Genomic DNA, 25,369 nt, shown 5'->3' with positions numbered 1-25,369 from the left:
AAAAAAAAAAAAAAGAAAATGTACAATACAGCTAAAGAGAAATTTTACCACAGAAGATATACTGATAGCTAATAGACATAAAAATATGCTCATTATAACATAAAATCAGGGAAATACAAATCAAATCACAGTGACATCTCACCTTATACCTGTGTGAATGACCAATATGATGACAAGAAACAGCATACATACACACATACACATGCACAATGACAGGGGTTTGGAGAAAAATGGAACACTAATACATTGTTAGGAGTATTAAGTATTGGTTTTGTCCTTACAGGAAACTGTATGGAGTTTTCTCCATAAAACAAAAATAAACCTACCATGCTATCCAGAAATCCCACATCAATATGTCCAATAAAATAGTGTAAAAACACTAATTTTAAATATTTTATACATTATCATCATCATCACTACACTATCTCCAATACCCAAATCATAGAAACAACCAAGGTGGGTTATAAAGATATGGTATATATAGACACAATGGAATATCACTGAACTATTAGGAAAAAGAAAATTTTGCCATTTGTTACAAGAATAGGGAAGTATAATGATAATTGAAGTAAGGCAGAATGGGGAAGAGAAATATCAGATGTGTTCACTTATATGAGATATATAGAGGGGGGAAAAAAGAGTTAGACATAAGCAAGCAGTAGCAAAACCCAGGAATCGAATTCTAGAATTAGGGCTATCATAAAAGACATGTTGGAGAATGGGTATGGAGAACACATAGTGGATTGTGGTGGAGGGCAGTGAATAGTTTGGTGGTTAGTGTTTTGTTGTAACATAAATCTGCACAAGTATGATCCTATACCTCCTTATTTTATACAGTGTTGTGAACCAATGACAACTCAATTATATATATATATATATATCTCCACACATGTGTGTGTGTATTTTACCACAGAAGATATACTGATAGCTAGCACACACACACACACACACACACATCTATACATATATATGTATATATTATTTTAGGTTAAAGTTTATTAAGCTTCAATTTGAACAGTAAAATTTATCAATAGCTTTCTAAAACTCATTTAAATAAAGCTTTATAGCAAATTAAACATGAATAACATAGTATTATCATGACTATTATAGTTCCCTAACAATTATAGGGAATGCTTAAAGATGCATATCTACCTCAATGACAGGTGCACAGGAAACAATTAATAAATGGTAGTACACACTGTTTTCATTCTTTGCACTCAGCTATCCACCCCAGTAGAACTGTAAGCCATTATGGATATTAGGACTCTTTTTTAAGAGCATTAACAATGTGATAAGTGTAGCAGTGAAACATGATTGGCTGTATTTCAGTACTTTTCCAGAAAAACTGACAGCCTAATATCTGTATGCTGACTTCAGTTTAAGTTTAGAAAAATAATTTGGGAAAGTAAGAACAATCTCATGATCTTCTCTTTATTGAAAATATTCAAGCAGATAAACAGATGACTTTGTCAAGAATGTAAGTGACACTTGAGAGTACATAAACACTGAAAAGATGGCTTTATTTTATATTTCCTTTTGAAAATCTTGTTTGAAAATCCGTATATATCCTTAAAACTCACTGAGTTTGAACTCTATTCAAATATATGTTTTTTGAATTGTTGGTTACCCTGTCAGAATTTTTCAGAATCTCCATTAAGATCAAGCATAATCAGGCCCTCCCTGTGGCGCAGCAGGTTAGAGTGCTGCACTAAGAAGCTTAAGCCACTTCTGCATGAGTTCCATCCCTGCCTGCCCCAGAGGTGATCCCCTTGGGCGGCAGACCTCTCCTGACCCGCCCGCTGCTCCCCTCAGCAGTGTACTTCCTTGATCTGCCTGTTCTGCTCCCCTCTCTGTCTCTGGTGAATCCTCTCACTCTTCGCATCTCTGACCTGTACCCCAGTTCTTATGAATAAATAAATCTTTAAAAAAAAAAAGCACACATAATCTAATAGGTTAAAATACAGCACTAAGAAGCTAAAGCCACTTGAACATGAATTTGATCCCTACTGAGGAGGTGATCCACATGGCATAGCAGACCTCTCCTGACCTGCCTACTTTCTCAATCTGCCTGTTCTGCTCCTCACTCTGTCTCTGGTGAATCCTCTCACTGCCCCTGCACCTCTGGCCTGCACTCCAGTTCTCTATGCATAAATAAATATTTTTTAAAGTTTTTATTTTTTATGTTTCATTTGTTTATGATTGGGAGAAAAGTGTCAAACTGAAATGGAAAGAAGCTTAAAGTCACACTGCATAAGTAGAACTGGTTTTTTTTTTATTTAAATATTAAATTTAAGTTTCTGGAATTAATTGAACGTTTGTGCTGTCCTTGAGATTCATCTAAAGTGGTGAAATCCCATCTTTTTTTTTTTTTTTTTAAGATTTATTTATTATTTATTTGTACAGAACTGGGGTACAGGCCAGAGATGCGGAGGGTGAGAGAATTCACCAGAGACAGAGCGGGGAGCAAAACAGGCAGATCGACGAAGTACACTGCTGAGGGGAGCAGCGGGCGGGTCAGGAGAGGTCTGCCTCGCCATGTGGTAGCCTCCGGGGCAGGCGGGAATCGAACTCATGCGGAAGTGGCTTTAGCTTCTTAGTGCTGTGCTTTAACCCGCTGCGCCACCAGGGAGGGCCGAAATCCCATCTTTTAAGTCTTGAGGAGTGAATGTTCTATTTGGGACTATCATGACCTGAATAACGTTTAAAATACAAATTAGTGCATTTATTGAATCATTTAATAAATAAACAAGACGTTAAATTATTCTGAAAATGTAGTCTTTTTTTTTTAAGGCAACTGATGTAAGAACTAATAAAAATACAGAAGGGTTTGGGAAACGCCACCAATACCTTAAAAAAAAAGTGGAATGTAGGCCCTCCCTGGTGGCGCAGCGGGTTAAAGCACTGCACTGAGAAGCTAACGCCACTTCCGCATGAGTTCAAATCCCGCCTGCCCCAGAGGAGACCACGTGGCGAGGCAGACCTCTCCTGACCCGCCCGCTGCTCCCCTCAGCAGTGTACTTCGTCGATCTGCCTGTTCCTCTCCCCGCTCTGTCTCTGGTGAAGCCTCTCACCGCCCCTGAGCCTCTGGCCTGTACCCCAGTTCTGTATGTACAAATAAATAAATCTTTAAAAAAAAAAAAAGTGGAATGTAAAATGTTTTAAAATACCTCAACACTCCATTGCACAGAAAATCAACTCCTGTGGAGTTATAAAGTTCCTCTATTGCTGCATAAAAAATCATCCCAGATTTGTACAATTTAAAATTTCAATTATTTATTTTATCACAATCTCTCTAGATCAAGTATATGGGTACTGTTTAACTTGATAACTCTGGCTATCTCAAGAGTCTCATATGAAGGCTTGACTTGGGGCTTTCACTTTCAAGCTCATGCTTATTGGCTGGCTAGTTCCTCACTGACTGCTTTGATATATCTCAGACCCCACCAGTAGGGACTTTGCATATGTTACTTGAAGTCCTCACAACACAACAGCTGATTTCTGAGGAAGGTGTACCTGAGATAAAACCCCAGTCTTTTTATATCCTTACCATGAAAGTGACAGCATTACTACTGATGCGTTGTATTAAGAAGTTATGTGTCAGTTTACCTAGCCAACCATCAAGTAGAGGGTAATTAAGGTGCACTTGTTAAAGAGTGGAGTATCAGAGATACTGGCTAAATCATGCATGTCTTAATATGAATTAGTGCAGCTAATTCCAGTATTGGGAAAAATATATTTAAGAAAATTCACTAGTAGAATAAGAAATGCTTTCTTATTCTGATACTAATTCACTATGCAATCCAAATTAAATGTTCAAAACTAGTTCAAACACAATTTCACTTGAAGGGTTGGTGAAAGAGAAAGTTTTAGATTCTATTCCCAGATATTCTTATTCAGTTGGTTATAAGTGAGTTCAGACACTTATTCTGTTCTTTATTATTTATTGAGTTAACATTGGTTTGCAGGACTTTATACATTTTCAGGATATAGGCTCACAGTTATTTCAGATGTATGTTAACACACTGCATCATCACTAAAGCACCTGTACGCTCCACCACAGTTCATCAAGATCCTTCCTCAGTTTAATCCCATATCCCACCCTTTCCTCCTAGTAGTCTAAATTCTTTAGTCAATCCCCAATGGTTGGTTTTAGTATTTTTTCTGTTCTTTTAATTTAGTTTTTATATTCCACATATGAGTGAAAGTTTATGTTGTCTGATATTCAGTAAGCATATTAACTTGTAGAGACATTCATGCTGTTAGAAATACTAACATTTCATTTATTATATAAGGCAGTAATGTAGTAATGTTCCTAGATGTGTGAGAGTGTGTGTGTATGTATATGTATGTGTGTATATATATGTATGTATGTATGCATGCATATGTATATGTATATATGTGTATATATGTATGTGTATATATATATATATACATTTTCTTTATCTAATCATATTTCATTAGGACCTAGAGTATCGCTATAACTTAACTATTGCAAATAGTACTACAATGGACACAAATTTGAAATCCCTTCGAGTTAGTGTAGATACTTATGAATGAAATAGGTGGATCTAAATAGTATGGATCAAAAATAGTATGTATTTTTGAAATATTTATATTCATAGGGGCCAGGATAGTCTATGCTGTCACATTTTATCAAAGTTTATTTTTTTCCATTCTCTTGGATCTCCTTGATCAAAGTAATTTTTACAGGTTTGAAGTGGTTTTTCATTGTAGTTTTGATCTGTAGTCTTGATCCCTTATGATAAGGGATGATGAGCATCCACATATGTTTACAATCCATATGTCTTCTTTAGAGAATTGTCTATTAATACTTGATTCTTTTGTCCATTTCTTTTTAAGTTATATAGGCTCTTTTTATAACTTGGATATTAGGCTTTTGTAAGATATGTATTATGTGCAAGTATTTGTTCCCTTTCAATGCTATGTCTTCATTTTAAGATAGTTTTTCTCACTGTGTAGAAAACTTTTAGAGATCAAATTTAAGAAAGTCTCAGATATGGCTGCTGTTGCTAATCTGGGACCAACTTTCAATTTCAAAGCTATCATTGACTGTCTTCCTCAAAGTGTTGCCTTGGGTAAGCAACATCAATATCATCTGGATGATATTACTTGGGATTGTGTTAGAAATTAGACTTTTTAGGTCACAGCTCATATTTGCTGAATCAGAAAGAGTGTTTTAATTCGTATTACATTTTAATTATACTGAGGTGACTCTGTTGGACATTACAGTTTGAGAAGCACTACAATCTAGAAGGTATTGCTTAACACAGCAGTAAATCCGTTTTCATAACTACCACAATGACACTGTTGCCTTCGTTTTTATTACAACATACTATGAGGATGAAAAATTGGGATTAGAAACCAAACATACAAGGAACCAGTTGTGTTTTTGCTAACTTTAATCTCTATAGTTGTGGAAAGAAGATTACAAACACATTCTCCCATATAATAGTAATAATAAAATAATAAAACATGTGAAATATTTCTATCTTCCACTTGCATATATAATTATAGTATGACATTGGTTTTACCCTTTTACAAGATTATTGGTTGCAGGTAGAACAACCCTGTGTAACTGCTTATTTGCTATGTTGTTTCCTCCTACTTAATTTGTCAATTTAGTAAATGTAATGATTATTTAAGTGAAATGATTCTAGTTAATTATTATTGATTTGAACTTCATGAAGACGGAATAAAATTGAGTTATAGGCAATTACAAATTAAAATATATACATCTAGAATGTGCAGATGCTGAGTGATTATAGATAATGAATATTTAAAACTTATATAATGTTGGGACCATGTAGGAGGCAGGCAGATTTTTTTCACAGAAAGTAATCAAACCAAAAAATGAGAGATGAATGACAAAAATCAAGAATGTCTATAAAGTGGGTGTTCTTCACTTCTAGAGTTGCTCAATCTGATGATAGATGCCTGGAGATGTTTATAGTAGAGAGGTTTCTGCACTGAGAGGAATATTAAAGCACATAATTTCCAAGGGTTCAGACATACTAAGTTCCAGTCTGATATCATGACATTTGTGTTTTTCCCTCCTCTTTAAGCTTCTTTCCTTCCTGCTAAAGGAAGTCCATAATTTGATAATAGCTATGCTAGATTTATTATTGAATTTGTACCAAATGTCATAGAAAGTAGTATTGTTGAATAATTAAGAGTATTCTTTTAGAAGACAGCAGACCAAATTATACTCAAAGTTGTGCCACCTGCAAGCTTTTTAACATGGGAAAGTTGTTAAACATCTGTCAGCATTAGTTTCCTCATATGTTCCTGAATTTAAGAACAAAACTTGAGTGAAAAAAAAATGCTGTGAAAAATCATAAAATAAGCCATTTAAGAGATTTAATAATGTGTGAGACATAATAAACTTTTAATACATATTAACTATTTTATCTGAAATATATTAGGACTTATGTCTCTTCAATGTTAAGAACCCTGGTCAATGTACAAAGTGATAATGTTTTACAATGTATATGTCATCACTGTTTATGATAGCTAACACATGGAAATACATTAAATACCAATAAATTGAACATCTTATCAAAACTATGTTCTTTGTCTACAGTAGAGAATGCTATTTGACCATAAAGGAAGGTGAAATGCAGTCATTTACAGTAAAATGGAGCGTTTGTACTAAGAATGACAAAAAAAAATAGATAATTTACATAACATGGTAACAAATTACTTATACAAACATACAATAATAAAAACAGTGATGATTGTGAGGTGAATATGGAGTAAAAATAGAAATCAGTAAAAATAATATAAAGTATGGTGGTGAAGAGAAAGTGTTTGACAATGAGTAAGGGTATAGACTAGTTGGATGAGTGGGTAGACTCAGGGAATATGAATTTTTAGATTTGTGCTTGAATAGTTAGATAAATGGATAGTGTGTATGTCAAGAGACAGACAACAGAATGAGTAGATAGATGGATGACTGTGTGAAATATTAATAGATATGTAATGAATAAAGAAAGCAGTAGGTAGGTGAATCATACATTTATGGATAAATGAATGAACAGTGTATTGATGAATGACTGATGAATGGATTCCATACATCTATGTACCTGAACTGACATTTCTGCTATATATTGTCAGTTTCAGGGAATTTGAGATATAAAAAAAAAAAACATTTTTTTTTTTTTGGTCATAGCACTGCTATTGTTTCTTTAATTTCTATAAGTTACTTAAACTGTATAAAACACAATTCCTGCACCTCTAAAATCAAATCGTAATAAATACACTGCAATTATTCATGAGGTTAAAATATGGGATTATTCAATGTCTGAAATAGTATTTGCTATTATTATAGTCATCATTATCATCATCACATACTCAGCCAACTCTTGTTTCCTGCACAGCATTTCACTGGCGTCTGTACATGATAATATCTCTTTAATTTTGGCTCCTTTTTACAGATTTTTTTTGTTGTTATTTTGAGTAGACAGGACATACATAGACATTAACACATAACCATCATCAAAATCAGGGGAATTTTTCAGTGTCAGATAACAAATTTATGAGGAACTGAAGAAAGGATGATCTTAGAAAGTCAAGCAAATTTTTAATCATTACATTGTTATTTGGGAGGTAAGTAGGGAGAAAATTAAATGAACAGAGAGGAGATGATTAAATCTTGCCCTTACTTCTCATCAAAGTGAAAAAGTTTTTTTTCAAGAATCTAAAAATAAAAGTAAATAAATAACAAGAGATACATTTAACTGTGGGATAAAAATAATAAAGGAAAAGAGATCTCAAGCACTTGAATGAACTGTTCAAGGACAGATAATAACTTGACCCTGACACTGTTGCAAATGACACCCTCACTTCTTGGTTGTTGTACCTCTTTGGATTTGCCAATATTCTTGAATTGAGAAAAGCATTATTGTTTTCTCTTACACTCTATAACATTCCTCTGGGGGAAAATTAGCTGAGTTATTTAGACTTAAACGGAAAAGTAAATCACTAGGAATAGTCAAGGCGCTTGTATGTTACACACATTTGTTTACCTCCTTGTCTAGGTGCTAAGAATAATATTCTAAAATAAGGACACTATTGTGATGCCTAGTGTTCTTTTAACCCACCTGGCTCTGGTGAAAACTATTAGATTAGTCCCACTTATTTATCATTTTTTTTTCCCTTGCTGTTGAAACTATTTGTTTATTGGCTGAAGGTCTTAAATTGAAGTATTTTTTTCTATTTTGGTTGAATTTCATTTATGATATGAGGTAATAATCTGGTTTAATTATTTTATATGTGGCTATCCAGTTTTCCCAATACAATTTATTGAAAATATTTTCTCATGGTGAGAAAGCATGAGAGTTTATTTTTGGCTTCTCAATTCAATTCCTTGCATCTGCGTGTCTATTTTATTTCAAATACTATATTGTTTTGAATACTGTAACTGTTTGTATAGGTTGAAGTCTGTCAGTATCATGATTCTGTTCTTCCTCTTTTTTGTCAGAATTACTTGTTTATTCTGGGTCTTGTGTGACTATTATTAATTTCAGTATTGTTCTTTCTATTTCTTTGAGAAATTCTGTTGAAAGCTTGATAAAGATTATATTGAATTGTATATTGCTTTGGGTAAGATAAATGCTTCAATAATATTAATACTTTCAGTCTGCAAACAGGCAATATCTTTTTATTTATTTATTTATTTTAACCATATCTTGTTCAAGATTTGTACCTCTGATTTAAAGTTTATTCTTAAGAGGGCCTCCCTGATGTCATAAGGGGTTAAGTCTCAGCACATTGAAACTATCCACAGATAATTCAGCAAGAGTTCAATCCTAGGCCAGGGAGCTAACCACATGGCACAGTAGACCTCTTCTACTACCCTCAGCAGTGTGTTTCAGTCAATTCACCTGTTCTGTTTCCCACTCTGTCTCTGGTGAATCCTCTCACCTCCACACTTCAGTCCTATATCCCAGTTACTATGCATAAGTAAATAAATCTTTAAAAATAAATGAATAACTAAGTCAAAATATAAAGTTTAATCCTAGCCATTTAATTCTTTGTAATGCTATTGAAATTGAATTATCTTCTAGATTTCTTTCTGTTTTAGCTTTTTTATAGAAATGCAACTAAATTTTATAAATTAATTTTGTAGCCTTCTACTTTACTGCATTCATGGATTGTTTTTATAGATTTTTTAGTGCAATTATAAATAAAATTTGGACAAGTGCAAACCAAAGTTTAAAAGAAAATTGTCCAAAATTAATTTTATCTTCTGAATGATAAAAGTCATCAAATAGACACAAGACATGCTATCACATACTGAATATTAGCTACATCAGAAACATAATGATTATTCTTTGTGTGTGTATATGTCAATTCTATTTGGATTGATAAAATATTGCAGCTTTTAAAATAACTTTACATATATATATATACATATATATATATATAACATGTAACAAATTGAAAGTCTATTTTTGTTATTTATTATTTTTCATATAATAAGATTATTATTTTTCTATGGTACTGTGCTCCATCAAAATTTATACTTTTTATGAGCATCACAAAACAAGTCACATGAACTATTTGATATAATTACTATGGTTATTCTACACTAGCTCTAATTTTTTTTTTCCTTATCTATATAGACAACCTGAAGTGAAAAGGGCAACATTAATACAGAATAGTATTTTTAACTAAATGACATATCATGCATTGTGCATGTAGGCTGTGCATGTAGGGTGTGCATGCAGGCTGTATTATTGTCTTAGGCAGCACTCTGACACTAAAAAGTAATTTTTAAGTAGGTGTTAACTTCTTCAAATGATTTAAGTCACATGGTCAGTGGCATGACTGTAATTGTCACGTATGATTGTAAAAATGCAGGAAAAAAGCTGTATAAAAAGTTGATATTGCACATAAACAGCTATAGAAATGGAAGATAGATTCCTTTTCTTTTTAGGTAATCATTAACAAAACAGACTATTTTTTCAATATAAAATATAGTACCATATAATGTGTTTATATTTGTAGAGTCCTTACATTCACAAATAACCAAACAACTACTGTAGAAATGTTTGTTATTCCCTTACATTTATCAACAAGACTGCTTGATTTTTATTTCCTGAATATTCATTACATAAGCTAATGTTTTTAACTTTCTTTTTCTTTGATATAGCAGACTATCTGGTATAACAAATATCAGAGAGTTTCAAAAACATCCCTTGTAACCAACCAGACACTCATGTCAAAATATACTACATTTTGTCAACATGCATGCTCTTGGAAAACAAACAAACAAAATGACTGTTGAATTATATTGGAAAGTCAGTAGAATGCATTATATGGGCTCTTCTCCTTATGCCTTCTGCACTAGTTCCACTCTGGGGCTATAAAACAGGAAATATGTTTCTCTTAGTATAGTTCCTTCACCTAAATATCAGTCTCTGGAGGTGTCATCTGGGAAAGGCTTATCTTTTAAATTTTATTTTCAACCTCTTCTATATGAGAAGCCTTCTTCCACTGACTCTAATAGAAGTTAGTTCTTGTGCTTTCACATTTTCATAGGAGACTATTCATTTTAATCACAACTATTATTAATAATAATTACAGAACACTTATTAAATTTTACATATTGGACTAAATGCTGTATCCACGTGCATAAAGTTAGCTTATAATTATATATATGTGTATGTATGTGTTACAATTCTCACAATAACCCAATAAGGTATGTATTTTAGTGTTCCTCATTTCATGGATGAATAAAACGTCTCAAAAGAAGTCAGTGGTAAAACTCTAGTTTTAACTCTTGTGTTAATCTGCTGACCTTACCAGACTGTGCTTTTTTTTTTTTAAGATTTATTTATTTATTCGTACAGAATTGGGGTACAAGTCAGAGATGCACAGGGTGAGAGGATTCACCAGAGACAGAGTCGGGTACAGAACAGGCAGATGGAGGAAGTACACTGCTGAGGGGAGCAGCGGGAGGGTCAGGAGAGATCTGCCTCTCCATGTGGTCACCTCTGGGGCAGGCGGGAATCAACTCATTCGGAAGTGGTTTAAGCTTCTTTGCGCTGTACTTTAACCCACTGCACCACCAGGTAGGGCCCAGACTATGAAATTTTTAAAAAGGGACTATATAACATCAATATTATAATCATATTCAATATCTCATATGATTAGCATATATGCTTAATGTGCTTAATGAACATTTATTAAATAAACAAATATGCCTCTTAAGTCACGGTGAAATAAATTTTTATAATAGCAACTGGGCAACAAAATAATTTGCTTAATTAGAGTGTTATTATGATAAATGCCATCTATAACTAAAATTCATTGTATCTCTGCTTTATGTGAATTTTTTAAGATGACAAAATTCTGAACACCCTAGTTTTTACTGCACAGAGGCAGAAAATTATCTTATCTTATTTATTTATTTATTTATTTATTCTGATATAATTATCTAGTTGAGGGGATCCAGTGGCAAACTATTATTCTAAGTTTTACACTTTCACATTCTTACTTATGCTGAATATCAGAAATTCTTGAGGAGAGGTTTGAGTTTACTTTTGATTTTACTTTGTGAAACTAACAGTACAGAAAATACATGTGATTTTCACTTATTTGTTTTTTTTAAAAAAAATCTTTTTAACTTGTTATTTGAAAAAATATTTTTGCAAGATACTTTGGAGGGATTCAAATGGTCATTATCTCAAGGTGCTTTTAAACTACGAACTAGGAATAAATGCTTTCATATGTGTACTTACTATGTAAAACAATGTTAAGATGACAACTGCTAAGAAAATACTGAAAAGAATATAATCAATTATGATGAAATAAAAGAGTTTGTGAAATGGGAAAAATCTAATATAACTAGTGAAAATAGTGTAAGGTTTGGTATGTGGGATAAGCACTCCAATAGTTTCCTCATATAACAGAAAACAACAAAGTCAAGGTTAGTATGGAATATGGGAGGTCTGATTTGAGTATACCTAAAATACTAATGAATTTAACAGAAAAAGGTTAATTAAGTTAATGTATTTTAGAGTGGAAGAAAAATGTTGCAAAATAGTTTAACATGCTAGGGAAATACAGAATTTAAAAAATAATAACTACACATATGTATATAATTATACTACATATATATATATAGTTGACATTATGAAGAGGGGATATACATGGTATACAAAATATATGTTTTATGACAAAATAATTAAATATACCTTCTATTATTTGTTACTATTAAGTCTGCATACTTGGCATAAAATTTTCAATTCATAATTTATTCACATCAGCGACAAATTCCAAAACATACATTTTACTATTAATATATTATGTATGTCAGATTACAGAAATTATCTATCCATCCTGTTTTGAAGATCCTAATATTGTATCCCTGTAGAGCTGAACAATTACTGTTGCTATTAACTTTTGTTTTTGCCTATATAAAAACAGCATGTAATTAGTTGCTTATTGGCTTTGTTATTATTGTTGTTAACATACAAAGAAGGTTTTGGGAAGGCCATAAATATTTATGTAAAGTTTATCCACATTACTTTTCAGGCACTTAGTAAATGGCATGTGTTGTGCTATTTTTTTTTAAGATTTATTTATTTATGTATACAGAACTGGGGTACAGGCCAGAGATGCAGGTGTAGTGAGAGGATTTACCAGAGACAGAGTGAGGAGCAGAGCAGGCAGAACTAATGAAGAACACTGATGAGTGGGTGGGTCAGGAGATGTCTGCCATGCCATGTGGGTCACCTCCAGGTTGGGGATCGAACTCCTGCAGAAGTGGCTTTAGTTTCTTAGTGCTATGCTTTAACCGGCTGCACCACCAGGAAAGGCTTTTTTTTTTCCTCTGTCAATCTTTGCCATTACAACCTTCCTGTTTTTGCTCATCTTAAACACTTACTCCAATGTCATTTTAGAGAGGTTTTGGGTTCAGAGAACAGGGTCTTTGGGTACTTCTTGTTAGTAGGCAGAACTAACAAGAGGAACATGCCAAAACCCCCCTCAAACCTGCTCTAAGTGGGCTCTGACATCTGCCATATAAAGAGAAATCATACTCTTAATACATGAGAGGGGAGGAGGGGAGCAGAGAGGAGGGGAGTGGAAGATTCTTGCACAGACACAAGCAGGCAGAAAGAGCTGCCTCAAAAAGGACAGGTTTGGAAAAAAATGCACCTTCACTGTCACAGGCAGGCAGGCAAGAGAACTGGTTTGGAAAAGAAATACCTGCATAGGCACAGGAAGATAAGGAAATTGCTTTTTCTAGTGAAGAAATTGCACTGATATAACGTTCTTTTTTTTGGGGGGGGGTTCATTCTTTTGTACACTTCTTATTTATTGATAACAATTAATTTAATTTCTTAGGTACTTCTAGGGTGTGACTAGGTTCATTTATAAGGACCTATGACTCTACCGTGGACCTCCATTAGAAACTTTATATAAGTCTGATACTCTCTATAGAAATTGGAGACTAAGAAATTTTCATTTCTGTAGCTAGTCTACAAATAATAAGTTCTATCCCAACTCCAGTTTTTGGTCTTGTGACACCTCAGTCCTAAATTTTCTACTCTTCTCCATAATTATCCACTTATATGATATTAGGAGGACTGTCATCACAGCAGATTGAGCTCCAGACAGTGGTAACAAAATCAAACAGATTATAAGACAGAAAAAACAGACACTAACCGGCACTATACTATCCAACACTGTTTCCAATAATTTCTGGCCCGAGAAATTGTTTGTGGGCAGCACAAACCACAGCAGGTGGCAAGCATTTTGCTATACACTACCAGTGCCCCATTAGGGCTCAGTCTGCAGTCAGTTGACAGCAGAGATGGCAGGCAGCAGTCTCCCATACTATGACACCCCAGTGCCTTCAGCCCCACTGGGGCTTCAGAACAAAGGCTGTTCTATGATGGTAGATGCTCCAGCATAGGAAGTAACAACTAGTCCCACAACCATTAGTTTAGGGCTTCAGGGAGAAGTATAGACCCCCATGGGCAGCTATGATGGCTTCCTCCAGCTGCAGAAGGGAGAGAACCATGGGCTCCAGGGCACTGCCTGCAGTCCTGCTGCTGGTCCTTCCCCCTTTGCCTTATTACACCAGGCCCCATTGAAGGGCCACTGAGTGCAAAGAGCCCCTAGCCCCATTGAGACTGGCTCTGGCTGTGGCTTCACAGAATCTACCAGCCCATATTTCTGCCCTAAGCTCATATTCAGTCAGCTCATTAGTTAACGCAATTCCAAAATGGTCCGCAAAATGGTCCAACTAGTCACTTAGAAACAAAATGGTCCAATCAGGCAGGTAAAGTGCCGGGGGGTGGGGGTGAGGCTGAAAAGGATATAAGGGAGGGTAGGGGCCAGATTAACAATCTGTTACTGGCGTCCAAAGAAGAAAGAAGCATTTATCACTTCCCCTAAGGAAGAACAGATGCTAAACAGCATTTCAGAGACTGGGTTGCCGTACCTGCTTCTAGCCCAGCCTCTGACATCATCTGGAAAGAACAACAAATGCCCAGGGTATGGCATCTTAAAGAATTGTATGTTGATGGTGTAGACCAACAACTCAGGAAGAACTGTTGATGCAAGTGAATTTGATACCACTTGCTGGCGATTGGTGGTGAGCAGCATATTGACTAGGTCTGCCCATGAGTGACTGGCACTCTGTCTTGGTCTCATCTGAGACTTCCACTGCTTCTGATTGTCCAGAACTCCCCCACCCCGGTGTTGTTGTCTTGGTTGCCATCTGGTCCAGCATCTGTTCTTACCTGGCCTGACCTTCAGACTTTTATTATGGGCTTTGGTGTCATCTAAGCAGTTCCAGCTGTGAGCATCTCCAGCTGCCCCCATGATTTGTATCTTGGCACAATGCTGGCCATCGTGCCGTGAGCGCCAGGCCCTTGTTGAGAGGGCAGTGCCATCTTGAATAGGCAGCCTTTTGTTTGGGACTCCTGGATGCTGTGGACAGTATCTGGGTGGAGACAGCTAGCTACTCGTGTTCTCAGTGCCAGTTTGTTAAATAAATACCACTGTTGCTGTTTCTTGAGCTTGAGTGAGCATGAAGTTGTGCTTTCCAATGAAAACCCACAGTAACTTGTCCTCTCCTTGACATTGTCCTTTGACCCACCATCACCCCTGCTAGAGCATTTTTCCACCTCAATTGTTCTAAGTGGCTTTCAAGTGCTCAGTAGTCACAAATAGCAAACACTCAAATTTATAGAACATTTCTACTAGTGTAGAAAATTCTATTGGATAGTGCTACACATCAAATGTTAGATTACTGAAGTATTAAATTGTTAAATACACTTTCATCAGTTCTCCCTGGGCTTCATTATTTAGTTAAATAACATTATTTATATTAATGTGTTAAAATTCTAAAAATAATGTCAATTTTAATTATATAATTGTTGTCACTTTGAACTATTGCTATATATTTATGCTATTGCTATATTTTTATGTATTCTTTGTGATTTGCACTTGCATCAGACTTCATTTTCAGTTATTTTCATGACTTCACATAACAAGTGATTTGCTTTTTTAAAGATCTAAAAATAATAGCCTCCCTTCCTGGTTGTACAAGGGTTAAATTTTAGCATCATGGAGCTATTGGCATCAACTGCAGCATGAGTTCCATCCCCAGTCAGGGAGGTGACCTACATGGTGCATCAGACCTCTCCTGTGTTACTTGCTGCACCCCTCAATAGTGCATGTCAGTAGATCTTCCTGTTCTGCTCCCTACTCTGTCTCTGGTGAATCCTCTCACTCCACCCCTCCTCTGGCTTATACCCTAGTTCTTGCATGAATAAATAAAATGTACATTTAAAAATATAATAATAATATTTATATAAAATAATTATAAATCATGTTGAGACACTGAGATTTATGGCACTGATTTTTCTCATGTACTGATTTCCTTCAAGTCTACAGCATTAACTTTTTTATATTTATTATTTTTAATTGAGGCAACATTGGTTTACAAGAATATATATGTTTCACTTGTACAGGATCACACCCCTTTGCATATATGTTACCATGAAACATTCACCATGAAAGTACCCATAACATTCTACAATAATACATTTCACCTTATGGTTTTACATTACATATTACACTTTAGATTGAATATTTTTACTGTTAACATAGAGTGTAAGAACATAACATACTTTTGTGTTTCCTTCATTCATTAGTCAGGAAAGTATTTTTGCTTAAGTTGTATAGATTCATACTTAACATAAAATGAAACTGCTGTGCTGAGAAATGCCAAATAGGAACTGGACTTTAACAAAAATTGTCAGCATGTTGATACCCATTCTTTGAATAATAGCTTTGTCTACACTGCTTATGATATGAAAAACTGAATTAACATAAAACAGAACGTGTTTCTTTCAGTGGTGTTTGCAGAAATTATTTGCTCTATGGCATGCAAATTTAAGAGAAATACATTTCATGAATCCTTGTAAAGCAGGAAGCCTTGTTACAAAGGTCATATTTAAATGACTGCTGAAATATCTTTAGCAGCACAAAACAGTCAAGTATATAATTTCCATTTTGGGGCTGTGTATTCATTTTTTCTTACTCCATAAAATGGTGTCTTGCAATTATTTTCCATAAGTTCTGCAGTTAGGGAACATGAATATCGGGGTCAAATTATAAAGTTAGGCAATATTGATGTTATGGATGATGAGGACTCTGGGTATAGTGTAGTAGTTAAAGGTTGGTTAACTAGTATTTAAGTGGAGAACAGAACACTCAGGAAATTTTGCAGCAGTATCCATAGCCAGGGAATGATGCTACAGACTACAGGAACCTGTGGCTTTGTGATCTCTGAAGGGTCAATATATGCAACTTTGAAGGGGCATGTATATTTCATTTATATTGCAGTTTAGCATACATTTTTGGACTATTTTAAAGATCCTCTCTTAATGAAGAAAATATGGTAAAACAAGTTTTCACAATTTAAGGATGTTTTATTTCTTTGTTCTTCTCAAGATCTCATTCTGAGAAAATATCTCTTTCTGATTCTAGGTTAGAAGCTTTTGATTTATTTGCATAGATGTGTGTGTACACTACAACAGATGTATTCATATGAAAAGAGATGTTATTATTGGAGTCTTGATCCCTATGCTGTTCTGATAACCCTCAATCAGTACACATGGAATGCTTACAAACTGTGAGGTATTATAATGAACTATAATAAATTTAATCTACAACATTCAAGGTTTTTATTTTGTTTTATTTGTAGCAGGAGAAATGGTGATTCAGAATCATAGGTGCTTTCTTCACCTTATATTCATTTTATTTATTAACATAAACACAGTTTAATAGTATAGAAAGATTTGGAAACAAATGGAACATAATCCTAACATTCAAATATAATGAACATTACTTTTTTTTTTCTTCGTAATATCTATCTCTGTTCATTTTAGAAGATACTTTATAGATACAAGCAATCATAGGGTAATGGATGGAAAATAATATTCTAAGAAATGGAAACAATGTCCCACATATAAGGACAAATTGTTCTAACTTATTTCTGGAAAAATTACCCACTGTCTGATTTTCCATTTGATGCATATATTGATAGAACACTAGAAATTCAGATAGTATCTGAGACCTGTAACTTTCTAAGCAAGGCATGGTGGTGATAAAGTGTCCTCTTTCCCAGTGATCACTTTCCCACTTACTGTGCGGTTTAGAGGATGTAGTTCAATGAAAAGTCAATGATAGTTTGTTTGTTTTTTCCATATTTTCAGACATGTATTTTGTATAGACAGTGCATTTATTTAGTCATTCTACCAATGTTCATTAAGCATATAACAAGTGCTGTTTACTATAAAATTCACCTTTTATAAAATTTTGAGGGATGGAGAAAAAATATCTGTTCTTGTGAACCTTCCAGGTTACTGTATGTGACAAACTATTAATTAGGGGATACAATCCTGCTCAGTAGAGCTTACTAGAGTGACTGCAGGGACTCCAGCAAGCTGTATACTATGGTGCATTATGCTGATGCATGTGTGTGTGCATGAATGTGTGTGGTGAAGAAGTAGGAAAAATTGCTGAGTGCTAACACTTTCATAGTTGACAAGGGCATGATTTCAATGAACCTCCCATTCAAACTTTACCACTGTGTGATAGTATTCCAAAGCTATTTCAAAAGTATGTAAGTTATAAGGAATGAAGTGGCAGGAAATGTATAGATTTTAGAAATATCAGCCTGCCATAAATGTATCTATGTTTCCTAAACAAAATGATGGTATGAACAGTAAATACAAAACACAGAAAACTAAATGGTGGCCCTCTCTGGTGATGCAATAGGTGGGACACAGCCACTTAAATGCGGGTTTGATCCCTGGCTCCAGAGGTGACCCACATGGCACAGCAGACCTCCCCTGTCTCACCCGCTGTTCCTCTCGGCAGTATACTTTGTCGATCTGTCTGTTCATCTTCCTGCTCTGTCTCTTGTGAATCCTCTTATGGACCACTGCACATCTGGCCTGTACCACAGTTCCGTATGATAAATAAATAAACCTAAAACAAAAAACTAAATGAACTTAATTAACCTTATGCTTGATAGATGAGATAGTTGTCTTTGATTTTTTTTTTTTTACATGCACACATATGCATGTACACATTCAGGTGTGAATCCATAATAGAATAAGTAATCATAATAACACTTAGTTATTGGACATTTAAAATGAACTAAAATTGTAATTCAAAAATATCCCTGCTGTTAAGATATTGCTTAAAATACATAGAAACTGAAGTTCAGAGAAAAGAAGCACGTGCCTTGGTCTTTCTTCTATTAAAAATCACAAGCATCTGTTCTCAAAACCATGCTGTGTCTATTCTACTAGTCTCCTTCTCTAACTGTTTACTCAAGAGAAACAACATAAAACATTGTTGAGTCTTGATGGATTGGAAAAGTAAATGTAGTGTAAGTCATTCTTACCTCCTAATATATAAAGATACCTAAATGGTAGAGACATGCTACTTAAATCTTAGGTTCTATATTCAGGCGTACATAAGGATAAATTTTTTCACCTTTAATTTATTTTACAACTCTAAAGTTATTTTTTTTCAATATCACAGTTATTCCAATCATAATTTTATTATATTCCAACCTTAGCTCTGGCCTTACAATTATTCAATAAAACATTTGAAAGACATCGCTATTCTCTGAATGGAATTGATCCTGGAGATGTTAACCATTTTGTGTATGTGTGTGTGGATTTATTTGGATTCAACTGTTTCTCTTACAAAGCAAAAAAAAAAAAAAAAAACAGAATCTTTCTTTATTGGTTTAAAAATAGAACAAAATACTTCCTCTTCCCCGCCCCTTCTGTCTCTCTCTTTCTTTCTCTCTGTTTCACACACACACACACACACACACACACACATACACACACACATTTTCAGAAGACAAATTATGAAGTGAAACATCCTCGAAAGATTTTCTAGAGTAAATAAATTCCATTTTCATGTTTAATCCTTTTTTTTCCCCAACATTGTTGGTACAAAATAACTGGACAATTATATATGTATGTATCTGCACAAATATATTTCAGCTTCAATCACTAATAATAATTCTAACAATTGATTCTAAAAATACACCTATTCGTTGAAAATAGGTCAGACTTATGAGCTATATATTTTGTGAGGTAAATGTTTTGTTCAATGATCATAATAGAACTACTTATGTTATTGCCTTTTATCTAGTTATTTTCAAGGGAAATAATAACCTAAGAATAATTCTCCTTCCATGGGAGAGGAATCCTTGGATATTTTTCTTAGTAATTTTCTAATGTCTTATTTTTTTAACTTCTATCTTCCATTCTGTTATTAGAGTGTCCCTTGTCCAAGGTTATAGTTTTTGATGACATATTGCTTTGCATAGTGATCACTCATTTTATAATCCTTTTTGTCCTTATAATAAACATAATAATTTTAGAAAATTTAGAAGGTGTATATATATATATATATTACTTATGTATGCATACAGAACTGGGACACAAGCCATAGGTGCAGGGACAGTGAAAGGATTCAACAGAGACAGAGCGGGGAGCAGAACAGGCAGATCGACAAAGTGCACTGCAGAGGGGAGCAGTGGGTGGGTCAGGAGTCTGCCGTGCCATGTGGGTCACCTCTTGATTGGGGATAAAACTCACACTGCAGCAGCTGCGGCTAGCCTGCAGTCCTGCGTCTTAACCCGTTGTGCCACCAGGGAGGGCCTTAAAAGTTATTTCTATGTAAAAGTAGTATAATTACCCCAGAAATGATTTTGGTATGGCTTATTATTTTTCCTTACTTCCTCTTTACCCCTTTCTCGCCTACAGTATACATAAATACATTTCTTACATACATGTATTGTTTTTATATGGTGTGAATAACACACATACCTTATATTCTTAATTTTTTTTAAAGATTTTTTTATTTATTTATACAGAACTGGGGTACAGGCCAGAGATGCGGAGGGTGAGAGGATTCACCAGGGACAGAGTGGGGAGCAGACAGGCAGATCGATGAAGTACACTGCTGAGGGGAGCAGCGGGCGGGTCAGGAGAGGTCTGCCACGCCATGTGGATCTCCTCCAGGGCAGGCGGGAATCGAACTCATGCGGAAGTGGGTTTAGATTCTCAGTGCTGTGCTTTAACCCGCTGCGCCACCAGGGAGGGCCATATTCTTAATTTTTATAAATATTTTCAGTTATCTGTATTTTTTCAAGGATACATCTTAATTTTAATTGTGTCAACCTGTATTTCAAAATATTCTAAACATAGACTTAGTATTCTAAATGAGAAATAGCACTAGCATTTGTCAGTAGTTTTTTTTTTTTAATGTAATCTGGCAGATAACATAAAAATCTGCATCATAAGTGACACAAATACATGATAGGCTTATAAATTATTGTTCTGTTGATTGCATATTTTTTTTGTATATATGGGTGTATATGGTGGAATCTTTCCAATTAAAATATGTTGCAGTGAATATACTTAAAGAAAATCATTTTATGCATACAATATTATTTAAAGAAATAAATGTTTCAAAGTTTACCCTTAACTTTCTTTAAGCTAAAATTATTGGTATTGTTATTTTTATATTAAGTATCTTGTAATATGTGCCTCATTGTTCAGAAATTGTCCATGTTGCAGTTAATTGCAATTAATCATAGATCAACTGATCTGTGCAATGGCTTAAATTAAAATAATATCTCATGATTATACTTTCTAGAGTAAAATTTATTTGTTTAGCAAATATTTATTTAGTATACCAATTATAATTCAAGTACTGTGTATGGGATGGAAATTAAATAAAACAGTATTTCTCTCATAGAACATATAACAATGGGAGAGACAGTAAACCAGATGTATAAGACCCAAAACTTTTAGAAACTTTGTGAACTCTTCTAGACTCAAACTCTGTGTAAAATCAGATTACTCCAAACTTAACAAAATTAAAACAAAGAAAAACAAACAAAAAAAATAGTGTTTTCCTTTATGTCAGGTAAAGTTTACACATGAATGTGTAAAAGAATGAAGAGCTGCTTAGATTTCATATTTTTGCTGTCATGGGTAAAATTTTGTTTCCAGTCATTGGAGATTTATGTAAATTGCAATAACATGCCATCCTTAACCAAACCACTGAAACTGTTGCCATCTGTCTTCTGTGAACCACACTGGGAGCTTAATTAAAGAAACTCGAAACTCGCATCTGACTCAAATACTAATTTCTGATTCATTAATTGGGTAATGAAATTCCTAATGCTTTGAACCACTAATGTGGGAAGTAGAATATTTATTCCCGTATTCTAAATACAAAAGTATTACCTCATTTTTTTTTCTTTCTTTTTTGGTAAGAATAGTATATACAATACCCAACATAAAAAAAAAAAAAAAAAACAGATTAAGGTGGGATTGTGGATTGCTCTGGCTGAGATACAGTTGGCTTGCCCTTGCCCAAATCCACCTCCTGTCTCCCCTCATATTTTTTTGACCTCTCTCCTTCCATGGTCCCCCTTGTCTCTGAGTTAGGAAACATGAACTCAATCTGGTTATCACCTTAGAAATCTAATGAATGAACAATCTTTTTTTCTGCTTCTGATTTCAGAGCTTGAACCTTAAAATTGCATTTATGTCCAACGGACATCACCCTTCAAATTACTGATTCAAATTATTTGGGATTTAAATACAAATGAATTTTTATATAAATTATACACACACACACACACACATATATATACATATATAACATATATATAAATGCATAGCAAACATATAATAAATATGATATATAATATAAAAATATATAATATACAGTATATATAACAATAATATATATATTTGATATTATAATATATAATGATAGATACATATGTATTATATATAACAATAATATATGTGCTGAATATATGTATATACATTAATATATCCTATACATATATACATGCATATACACAAAAATGCATACATACATGCATATATATATATTTCAGTTGTTACTTTTTCCTCCAGTCAGAGTAAGGTTGTTCTGTAAAAGGAGAGGAGACCTGATGTTCTCCCCTCCCCAGGCCAGAACAATAGGTCTCTTCCTGTGGTGTTAATGGTTGTGTTAATTTATTCATGAACCAAAAAGATTAAATAAATAAATAAAGCAGAGGCAATAGACAAAGACTTAAAAAAAAAACTAGATGACATTCGAGTGAAGAGAATCAAGATGCAAATAATTTTAGATATAAAATTAATAAGTCACAGGGATTTAGCCTACACATGGACCCATAGCTATTAATATAATATTGTAAATTTGAAAATTGCTGAGAACAGAAAGTAAAATTAGTGTGGTGATCATTTGGATTGTACACAAAGTATTTGTACCACTGGAAATGTGTTGTACATTTGCAAATAAGACAGTGTTGTATATCAATTATATTTAAATTTAAGGGGAAAAAAGGTAAGCCAGAGACTTGTAAGTTCACTGAATAAAGCATGTGGAAGGAATAATAGTTATAAAGGTTAACCATTGCAATAGCACAAAGTTAAATGAATGATTTATATATCATAAGCTGCCAGGGAGTACATTAGTAAGTATAGGAGTTAAGTCAGAAGGTAAGATGTGTAAGTGACTTTATTATGCTAAAGTGGAATTTGCATTCATCTCCATATGAAATATATTGTCATGCGATTGTGATTTTTGAGAAATTTGCTTAAAGTAACAAGACAAAGTTTTTCTACAGAAAAAATAAATCATGCTCAAAATAGGGATTTTTATAAAATATATCATGCAAGATCTTGAGAATAATAATGCATGAATTAGGATAAAATGTGGAAACTGTGTAAATCATATGTAAGGATTCACAAGTAGTACAGAAAAAGGGAATCTTGGTTTTTAGGATTCTAGTTATGAATCCTTTTTCATTCTCCTAGGAGTTTTTTTTTTTTTAATTGTGTTTCTTGTTTGTTTAAAATTTCAATATATTTTATTCACTGTTAAAGACAACTTTTTTGAAATTATTAGTAGATTTTTCATTGAGCCTACCTGTGCAAAGACTTTCCCCAGAGGTAAACATCCTCATTCCAATTCAAACACAAGAAACAATAAAGCAATTAGATTACAAATGTATCAGGAGATAACATTTTATTCATAATTATTGTGTCTGTAATATGAATGTCATTCTCAATTTCTCTTTGGAGGCTAGGTTGAATATTAATCTAAAATAATAATAGCAATAATAAAGATGATAATGATGATGATGGTAATTGTTTTGTTCCGATTTCTGTGATGGGCCTCAAGGAAGAAAGAAGGGAGGCGGAAAGGCTGAACAAGTAAAGTTTATTGCTTCTGGGCAGCAGCAGAGACAGAGATCACTCAGGTGGGGTCCGCAGCTACTGCGAGTGCGATAGGGGAAAGTGTCTCTTTATATAGTCTTTAGGTTCAGATACTAGAACGCTGATGTGTCACTGTACACCTTGATGCAAGGCCTGATCCCAGTCATTGTGCTATTGCCCATATATGGTCACACAGGTAGCTGTTGTGTTACTGCCCATATCTGGTCACATTCAACAATGAAACTTCTTTGAATGCTAGCCAGAATGCTGACCCACAGGGTGCATCAGACCTTACCAAACTAAGTTAAACTGAGAAAAAATAGATAATTAGAACATCATTTCTATGCCTTAGCTAAATGAATGTTAAATAAAATTTTATATAGAATGAATTAAAATGTTACTTTAAAGGCATAAATAAATAAATAAATAAATAAATAAATAAATAAATAAATAAATAAATAAATAAATAAAATGGAGTGCTCCCTGGTGGTGCAGCAGCTTAAAGCACAGCACTAAGAAATTAAAGCCACTTCAGCATGAGTTCTACCCCCACCACCCCTAGGTGATCCACATGGGTGGCAGACCTCTCCTGACCTGCCCACTGCTCCCTTCAGCATTGTACTTCTTCCATCTGCCTGTCCTGCTTCCCCTCTGTCTCTGGTGAATCCTCTTACTGGCCCTGCACCTCTGGCCTGTATCCCAGTTCTGTATGAATAAATAAATCTTTAAAAAATATAAAAATAAATAAATAAATAAAGGCCTCCTTGGTGGCACAAGGGGTTAAGTTTCAGAACTATGAAGCTACTGACAGCCACTTCAGCACAAGTTTAATCCTGGTCAGGCAGCTACCCACATGGCACAGCAGATCTCTCCAGTCTCACCTACTGCTCCTCTCAGTGGATCCACCTGTTCTGCACCTCAATCTGACGCTTACCTACATCCATGCACCTCTGGCCTTACAACCCAGCTTTTGTATGCATAAATAAATATTTTACAAGAAAATCAAATATATATGTATATGTATATATATATTCAATATACAATAAGGAGAAAGAAATAGAAGACTTTCAAATTGGAACAGAAGCAAAATATTTTATTCATAGATGTCATAATATAAAAATCCTAAATAATCAAAAATAAATGAGAAGTTACTGGATCTAAGAAAGCCTCGCAAGGTTATAAGAGAGGAATTCAATCTAAAAAAAAAATCTATCAAAATATTATGGTTAATAAAGAATTATAGTTATATATGAACATCAGACAATTAGAACATGAAAATTTGAAAATTCAATAGCATCACGACTAAGAAATACACAAAACTGAATTTAACAAAAAATATATAGAATCTATTTGGCCCTCCCTGGTGGTGCAGCAGGTTAAAGCACAGCACTAAGAAGCTAAAGCCACTTCCACATGAGTTAGATCCCCGCCTGCCCTGGAGATGATCCACATGGCCCCACAGACTTCTGATCCGCCCGCTGCTCCCTTCAGCAGTGTACTTCGATGATCTACCTGTTCTGCTCCCCACTCTGTCTCTG

The 25,369-nt window shown here is 34.2% G+C and overlaps 1 protein-coding gene across 3 annotated transcripts in view; it reads left to right on the top strand.

Moving 5' to 3' along the window:
- GRM5 (glutamate receptor, metabotropic 5) overlaps positions 1–25,369 on the top strand; it is a 449,486-nt gene that overhangs the window by 64,049 nt on the left and 360,068 nt on the right. The gene's annotated exons all lie outside the window — the stretch shown is intronic.

Source organism: Condylura cristata, unplaced genomic scaffold (genome assembly GCF_000260355.1).
Source record: "Condylura cristata isolate star-nosed mole 26May11 unplaced genomic scaffold, ConCri1.0 scaffold00015, whole genome shotgun sequence".
In the NCBI taxonomy this organism is placed as follows: domain Eukaryota; kingdom Metazoa; phylum Chordata; class Mammalia; order Eulipotyphla; family Talpidae; genus Condylura; species Condylura cristata.
Note: the sequence above shows the minus strand (reverse complement) of the source record. Positions and strands in the feature narration are given on the sequence as shown.